This window comes from Rhincodon typus, chromosome 8, assembly GCF_021869965.1.
Source record: "Rhincodon typus isolate 14 chromosome 8, sRhiTyp1.1, whole genome shotgun sequence".
NCBI classification, from domain to species: domain Eukaryota; kingdom Metazoa; phylum Chordata; class Chondrichthyes; order Orectolobiformes; family Rhincodontidae; genus Rhincodon; species Rhincodon typus.
Window position 1 is genome coordinate 67,488,756 of NC_063339.1, and position 7,898 is coordinate 67,496,653.

The 7,898-nt window shown below is 35.7% G+C and overlaps 1 long non-coding RNA gene across 3 annotated transcripts in view; it reads left to right on the plus strand.

Moving 5' to 3' along the window:
- The first annotated feature begins 2,148 nt into the window (after window positions 1–2,148).
- LOC125481054 overlaps window positions 2,149–7,898 on the plus strand; it is a 13,245-nt gene continuing 7,495 nt past the window's right edge. Inside the window, exon 1 of one of the 3 annotated variants that reach the window (XR_007262634.1) lies at window positions 2,149–2,198. This is a non-coding gene — a long non-coding RNA (uncharacterized LOC125481054). Of the gene's footprint in view, window positions 6,114–7,898 lie in introns of all 3 variants that reach the window. The other 2 variants (XR_007262633.1, XR_007262632.1) reach the window with 2 other exon arrangements.

The following is a 7,898-nucleotide window of genomic DNA, read 5'->3' on the forward strand; positions in this document are numbered from 1 at the left end:
GACCCTTCTTCAGAAGAAGGGTCTAGACCCGAAACGTCAGCTTTCCTGCTCCTCTGATGCTGTTTGGCCTGCTGTGTTCATCCAACTCTACATCTTGTTATCTCTAATGAGAGAGAGGATTTATTTTGTGAGTCACATTAATTATCAAGATTATAATGAATTACAATTTAGTTGCTGGCTTACTTTCAAACTTTTACTCTCATTTCTATTCCAATTATGAAATGTGTAAGAGCGATAGGATGACAGTATTGGGTGATTTAAAGTAGAATAAAAGAAATGCCATGTGAGGGATTCTTTTTAAGAATGCATTCATTACTGCTTCCTAGATTAATAATGTTTGAGTCAAAAAGGCAAAGAAGCATTGCTTGATTAATGCTGGAAGATGAAGTTATGAAAATAACAGATTAAGAGCAAGACAAAAATTTGATAGAGAAATTAGCAAACAGGTCTTCAAATAGAAGTTGTTAGATGTAAACTATGTTTATTTCTATAGGGCAGAAAGGGAGTACACAACTTAAGCTGTGTACGATATGGTACTGCTGACTATCAAGTTCTGCTAATCTTTCCATTAGCAGCTCCTCTGAACAAACACCTCTAACAATTGATAAGTAATTTCTTCCAGTACACTTCTATTTGAATTGGACCAGTTTTTTTTAAGAAAGGCAAAATATTTATTTAATGCTTCAGACATATCTTCCTCCTCCAAAATTAGATTCCTTTTCATTCTTGAAAGATGCAATCTCTAATTTGTGTTACTTTCTAAATGTACCATATTGTACACAGTTTAAGTTGTTAACTCAGAAAGGGGATGGCAGAGACTAACTAGTTACACAAAACACAAGATTATGGCTGTGAATTCCAAATCCCCACCACCCTTTAGTGGGGGAAAAAATTCAACCCCTTTAAACCTGCCAGTTACTTCAAATCTATAACCCCTCTTTATCGACCTCCTTACTATCAACTCTATCTAGGTCCTTTATAATGTTACATGTTTCAGTTACATATTGCATTAAACAATAGATAAAAGAAATCCTTGGATAAAAAAGTTGATAAAATTAAACCAATTTAATAGGGAGGCATATGATACTCAGACAAAAATGCTAAGAAAACCATTAAGAGCACAGAATATGCATTGGCAAGGTGAAGAAGGAAATTATCAAACATGAAGGAGAATGGGGAGGCGATGGTCTAGTGGTATTATTGCTAGACTGTTAATCCAGAGACCCAGATAATGTTCTGGGGACCTGGGTTCAGATCCCACCATGGCAGATGGCGGAACTTGAATTCAATAAATATCTGGAATTAAAAATCTAAAGATGACCATGAATCAATTGTCAGAAAAACCCATCTGGTCACTAATGTCCTTTAGGGAAGGAAACTGCCATCCTTACCAGGTCTGGCCTACATGTGACTCCAGACCCACAGCAATGTGGTTGACTCTTAACTGCCCTCTGGGTAATTAGGGATGGTCAATAAATGCTGCCTACCCAGCGACACCCTCATCCCGTGAATGAATTAAAAAAATATTAAAAGTTGAACAATAATATAAAAAGAAACAATAAGGACTTTGTAAGCATTTAGAAAGTAATACAAATTAGAGATTGTATCTTGTCTACAAGCATGTTACCATGATCAACCCTCCTTGTTACCTTGTCAAAATATTTATTAATTTAGTCAAACGTTACCTTCTCATAACAATGCAATGCTGACTTGATGAATCTGTGCCTTTTTAAATCATGGTTTATACTGTCCTTTAGAATTTTTCCCTGTAATTGCCCACGAGTGAAGTTAGGCTGACTAGCCTGTAACTATGTAATGTTACCAGTTCTTTAGTGGCATACCTATAGTTAGGGAGGATTGGGAAATGATGCTCTCACATTCTGCTGTTCTATGCCTTGCTTTTCTTAACAGCCTGAGGACTTCATCCAGCTCTAGCAGGTTGTGCGCTTTCAAAGATTCTAAACCATTTAATATTTCTTCTGTGTTTATCCCATCTAGTATTTCACATACTCCCTTAAACAAACGTTTCTATATTGGGCTAACAAGGTGCAGAGCTGGATGAACATAGCAGGCCAAGCAGCATTCTGAAGAAGGGTCTAGGCCCGAAACGTCAGCCTTCCTGCTCCTCTGATGCTGCTTGGCCTGCTGTGTTCATCCAGCTCTGCACCTTGTTATCTCAGATTCTCCAGCATCTGCAGGTCCTGCTATCTGTTTCTATATTGGGCCCCTGCTTTGTAAAGGCAGATGCAAAACTCTCTTGAAGAATCGTGCCCATATCTTCTGCCTCCCACACAGGTCATCTTTTTGGCCTTGAATCCCTACTTGTTCCTTAGTTGTTCTGCTGTTCTTCTGCAGTGAAGAGTGGTTGGGGAGGAAACAAGATTTGTTGTCTGTCAACATATTTATTCTGAATCTTCTCTGCCTCCACCTTGAATGTGTCCCACTGGTCTGACATTGGTTGAACTTCAAGTAGTTGTTTCCAGTCTCAGTTTATTAAAATTGTCCGTTCCTCAGTTAAAAGTTCTACTCTTGTTCTATCTTTGTTCCTTTCTGTAATTATGTGAAATCTACTTAAATTATGATCATTACCACCAAAATACTGTTCTACTAACAGTTTCTCAGGTTTATTCCCTGAAGCTAAATCTAAAACAGCCTATTCTCTGGTGAGACTTCTACGTGCTTGCCAGAAAAAAAGTATATTTAAAGGATTCTTTGCCCTTTACACCTTTCATGTTGATTTTGTCCATTAATACCTAAGTTATTAATCAATTATCTTGTTTATTTTCTAATCTTTGTTTCCTTAGCAATCTTCACTTAATGAGTTTATGCCTTCCTTTTTCAACTTTGCTTTTTCTCCCTTCTGAGTTTGACTGGGATTCCCATAGATCTGTCAAGCCATTTCAAAATCTCCTTGCTGCAACAATGGTCCTGGCAGTATTCATTTATTTCTTCTACAATGTGCAAGTTGTGCTGAGGGCCTGGACAATAGCTGATGCAGCAATTTAGTTCAAGAAGGGCGATTGACAGGAGGCTGACAAGATAGTTCACTGATGATCAACAAACTCTCAGATGAGGTAAAAATTAGTATTTAGAAAGGCATTGGTTAATCAAGTGCATTTAACATAGAATTGTTAAAGATCAGCTGCATTTGACAAACTTTCGAGTGCTTTGCAAAATGACCAATTTTGTACAGAAATGCAGTAGATGAAATATGTACGGATTTTCACAAGATATTCAATGAAATGTCTCCCAATAGTGTTCTAATTCCAATTGCTGGTAATATTGATCAAGTCAGATTCTAGAATGAAACATAGCTTGATAGACAACAAGTTTCATTTTTGTAATTTGTTTACTGTGGTGGTCAGTCATTAAACATATTCACATGTGGTTTGAACAAAAAAAACTTTCAAGGTTTATTACATACAAAAGAAAGAAAAACTATTTTACATTATAGAGGAATGATTTAAAACTGTCTACTTATAGTTATCAGAAATAAGTATTCAACCCTGAACAGCAGCCTTAAAGATACTTAAACCTCAGTGAAGAACCACCCTATTTTAACCAGATATTTTCTAATCACCCAGTTCAGAGATGTGAGACTTGAAATGGTATCTCCTGGCTTAGAGGTAGGGACGCCACCACTGTGCCACAAGAACCCAATATCTAATTTCTAATCAACCTGCTCAGAGATGTTCTTGAACATCCTTGGAGCACGTGGGACTTGGGCCTAGGTTTCCTGACCCAGAGGTAGGGTCACTGCCATTGTACAGAAGATCCCTCCCTAATTAACCTGTTGTGACAAAGCTATGGAGCTGGTGAGACTTATACCTAAGCCTCCTGGCTCAGAGGTATGGACACTACGACTGTACCATAAGAACCCAATATTTCCACTTTAAACTTCCTGTTAAGTGGACACAGTTGTACTTAACAAGCCTGCATTCAGTCAAAAACTAATGCCTCTTAAAGAGACTCTTAAACAAAATACTGAAGACCGCTCTCTTGTTTCTTAATGGGGTCCATGAACAGTTCTTCCACAGCTTTCTTTCTAGAGCTTTTCTCTTACTTACTTTTGAATCACTTCTTTTCAGCCCAAACTGCTTTCAAGACTACTAAGCTTGCTGCCACAGACTAGTTCTCTTTGACAATAACCTGCAACAGCCATTAACCTTCTGGATGGTTTTGTTTCTTTTTCTGAAGTAAATCTTCCTTTGGTTTTTCTCTCTCTCTTTTGTAGGACCCATTGTTGCTATGCAACAGCCTAATTTTTTCTCTCTTGTACCATTTGTTTTATAAATCACAAAACTTTTCACTTAAAGGCGGTTTTAAAGCCTCATTTAAATGCATGCAAGCAATTTTCCAAAAAAGCTGGCACATTCTCAAAACTCAAAAAAATTAAAACTATATCTCCCTTCCTTAACCCACAATGAAGAAATACAGATCGAGTTTAAAGCTAAACATTATACTGTCCATTTTACAACCAAGTTTCTACATAATAATAATTGACAAACCTATATTACAATAGAAATTTGATAGGATTAAAATTTGGTTGCCAGACAAGGAACAGTGAGTTAAGGTAAGTGAGAATGGTTGGAAATGATGTATTCTAGGAGACAGTTTTGGATTCACTTTTCTACCATAGGTACATGATTTAGATACAACATCATATTTATATGTCACTGGCTATCCAAATTCAAAGTTTGTTGGCACAAATAAGTTAACGCGCTAACAAGCAGTGAGAAGGCTATACAAGATATAAGCAATTACATTACCGTAATGCTTAGACAAATGGCAAATGCAATTTAACATGGATAAATGTGAGGTAATAATTTTTAAGGAGAAACAAGGAATGGAATAAACACTTAAAGGAGAGAGGGTCTGCATGAACTGAGAGCTAGAATTCAAAAAGCTAGGATTTCCTGAAAGTATAAGTACAATTTTTGAACCTACTCTGAGAAAGTACAGTAAAGCCAAAGGAAGCTGAAATAATAAATTGGCCATATGATACCTCAAATAGAAAATTTGATTTGTAGATATGAAAAGACAGTTGTGAAACTGACACTGTTTCTGCCAAGTAGAAATGGTTAATGAGAGATTTAGCAAAACTTGTCTTAATTGAATTTTGATAACATGAACAGGGAAATACTTTTTCGTTTGGTCATTAACAAAAGGCTATCAATTTAAAATAGAGTGAAGAAAGTTGGAGAAAATCTTTGCTACTTGATACATGGAATGCTTTGAAATGGAATATGGATGAGGTTGAGATGATTGAAAACTTCAATTTGAACAAAATAAAGAGCTAGAGAGAAATCAAGGTAGTAGGATTGGTTTTCTATTGGTCTAGCAAAGAACCAATGGAGATGTGATGGGCTGGAAGGTTGCCTCCTGTTCTCTAGTCTTCCCTGGGTTGCATAGGACGAATCGCTGTCTAAATGGAACTGTTACATTTCAGAAGAAGTACCAATAAAATTCAACTGAGAAGATTTATGGATTTGTATTATTATTACTATTATTATTAGCTAACTGTTGTACATGTGACATAAGACATGAATTGAATGTGTAATAGTGAATTGAAGAGCAGTAATTCTGAATCCTTTAACAAATTTGTTTATAACACCAAAATAATTATACTTTGCAACTGCTTTAAAAAGTTTTTAAAGTTGGCTAATATGTATAACTTACCAATGTCAATATCTGTTCATAAAACATGAAATAGTTTTCTTTACATTGCACAAGTCTCCTATCACATTGTCATAACAAGTGCCGAAATGTACCGTAAAAGTTGACTCATACAAAAACAAACAAATGCATTTGTATCCAAGTATGTCAACTCGAAGAGGTTGTTTTGTGATTTGCAAATTGTGTTTTTAACATTTAATTTTTGTACAAGCTATATAATGATACCATTCCTATTGAAATAATGGTGCTCGATGATGACTGCTCTAAGCATTTCTTTTGTCGAAGTAAATATCAAGATGATTGCGATTTGGTTTTATTTTGTAGTTTATTCAGAGAATGCTGTGAATGAAGAAGTCCATGTTTTCACCAGCCAGCACATGTCGATTTTTTGGGACTCCAAAATTACTGATATTATGTAATTTCTGGACCTAGTTCTGGTAAGCACTGCTCAGCCTCCCGAGCATTGTTAACAAAACTAGATTGGTTCCCAAGTCAGATTTGGAATGCTTTTAAAAGATATTGTGAACGATAGGTGACTGACTGAAGTAATGCTCAGGAGCCCTTCGTTGGATGCTCTTAAATGGAAAGTTGTAAGTTTTGGTCACAATCTTAATTGTTATTATAGCATGATCATTTCCAAATATCTCTTTATCCTCCTCCATGAATTACCAAGATAAATTTCCTTAAGTCCAGGCTTTCAAAATTCATTAAAAAGTCCTGTAGTTCTTGACTGGACTGCCTGCAATGTGGTTTTCAATGGTTTTTATGAAACCCATGCTGAGCGCAGCATTCTAGATGTAACCCTATTACAGCACTTGGTTAGACTTTTGTGATAATATAGGGTTGCCTTTCTCAATTTATTGGCTAAATAAGGCAATTTAGTTGGTATCTTATATTTGACGAGTTAGTGTTCAAACAAGACTGTAAACTCAACCACCAACATTTTGACTGTTGAGGAAACTTAGCAATTCTATGAGAAGGCAAAATCTGAGACACCTGTCTAGCAACAAGTAAATAAGATGTGATGTGTTGCAATCGTAGACCTTTTTGTGACAATCCTAGATTAGATGTTCCTCTCAGTTAACTTCCTCTCAACTTCAGCAGAGAAAGTTTGAAACTAAAGATGCTTAAATGGGTCTAAATGATTGATCAATCTCTCCCCAAAGATTAAGGACTAGGCCAGATTAATGATGCCCTCTAGTCTTTTTAAGAAGTTAAAAACAGATCATAAATTTCCTAGATTTTATAAGGGTCTGCATAATAATTCCTTCTACTCTTCCACCCACAAAAATAAAGGAGTATGGATTCATGTTCTCAAGTTGGTAAAGCAGAGGACTGACAGACAAAACAAATCTAAATGATATAAAAAGGTTTATTAAAGAACTGAAAACGACATGACATTCAAAGTCCGGGTGAAAACAGTGAATTGCAACGTTAGTTTATGTTCTAGGAAAAAAGATGATAGTTTTATTTCTAATAGAAAATCCAGTTTTAAAGTTTAATTATTAAATTAAAATATTTTAAATGGGTTATCCATCAAATATTAAATTAGTGGTTACCTTGAGTGAGATGTCCCTGAGCCCTTTAAGTGAATTTCCTTTATTTGCTTTGCTGCTGAATGTTATAGTATTTTTTGAGTCTTTGTAATTAATTTCTTTTGGATGGGGGTGGTCTCTTAACTGTCATGAGATCCTTCCTTTTTATGCTGCAGATTTGCTTTTGATTACTCAATTCCTGTGAAAGACAATCCTCTTCGATTCTAAGGAAGTTTTTATATCAAATTCCATGTAAATCAGGGGCCCCTCAGATCGCCAGAAGGCGAACCTTGCTGATGATGTCATGGGTGGTCAAAATTTTCCTTCATATTATAAGATTAGAATATGCCTCTGAAATGTAAAATTCAATCTCTGAATGCAGTTCAGTTATCAATCCTTGTGTTATATTACTTTTTTAGACAATGTGAAGCAAAAATGTTAGTTGCAAAGCTTGTATATTTTTTATCAGTGAATCTTTGTTGTTGTAAAAAGAACAAAGTCCTAACTTGTCTAGGATGTGTAGCTGAACCTTTTGTGAACTGCTTTTGACTTCTCAGGCCCTGATATTCCTGGAGTTTTCATAAAAGTTAAAGATTTTTAAAAGTATGCAGAATTCTCCAATTTTTAGACCCAGCTTGACAGAATATGGGATAACAAGGTGTAGAGCTGGATGAACACAGCAGGCCA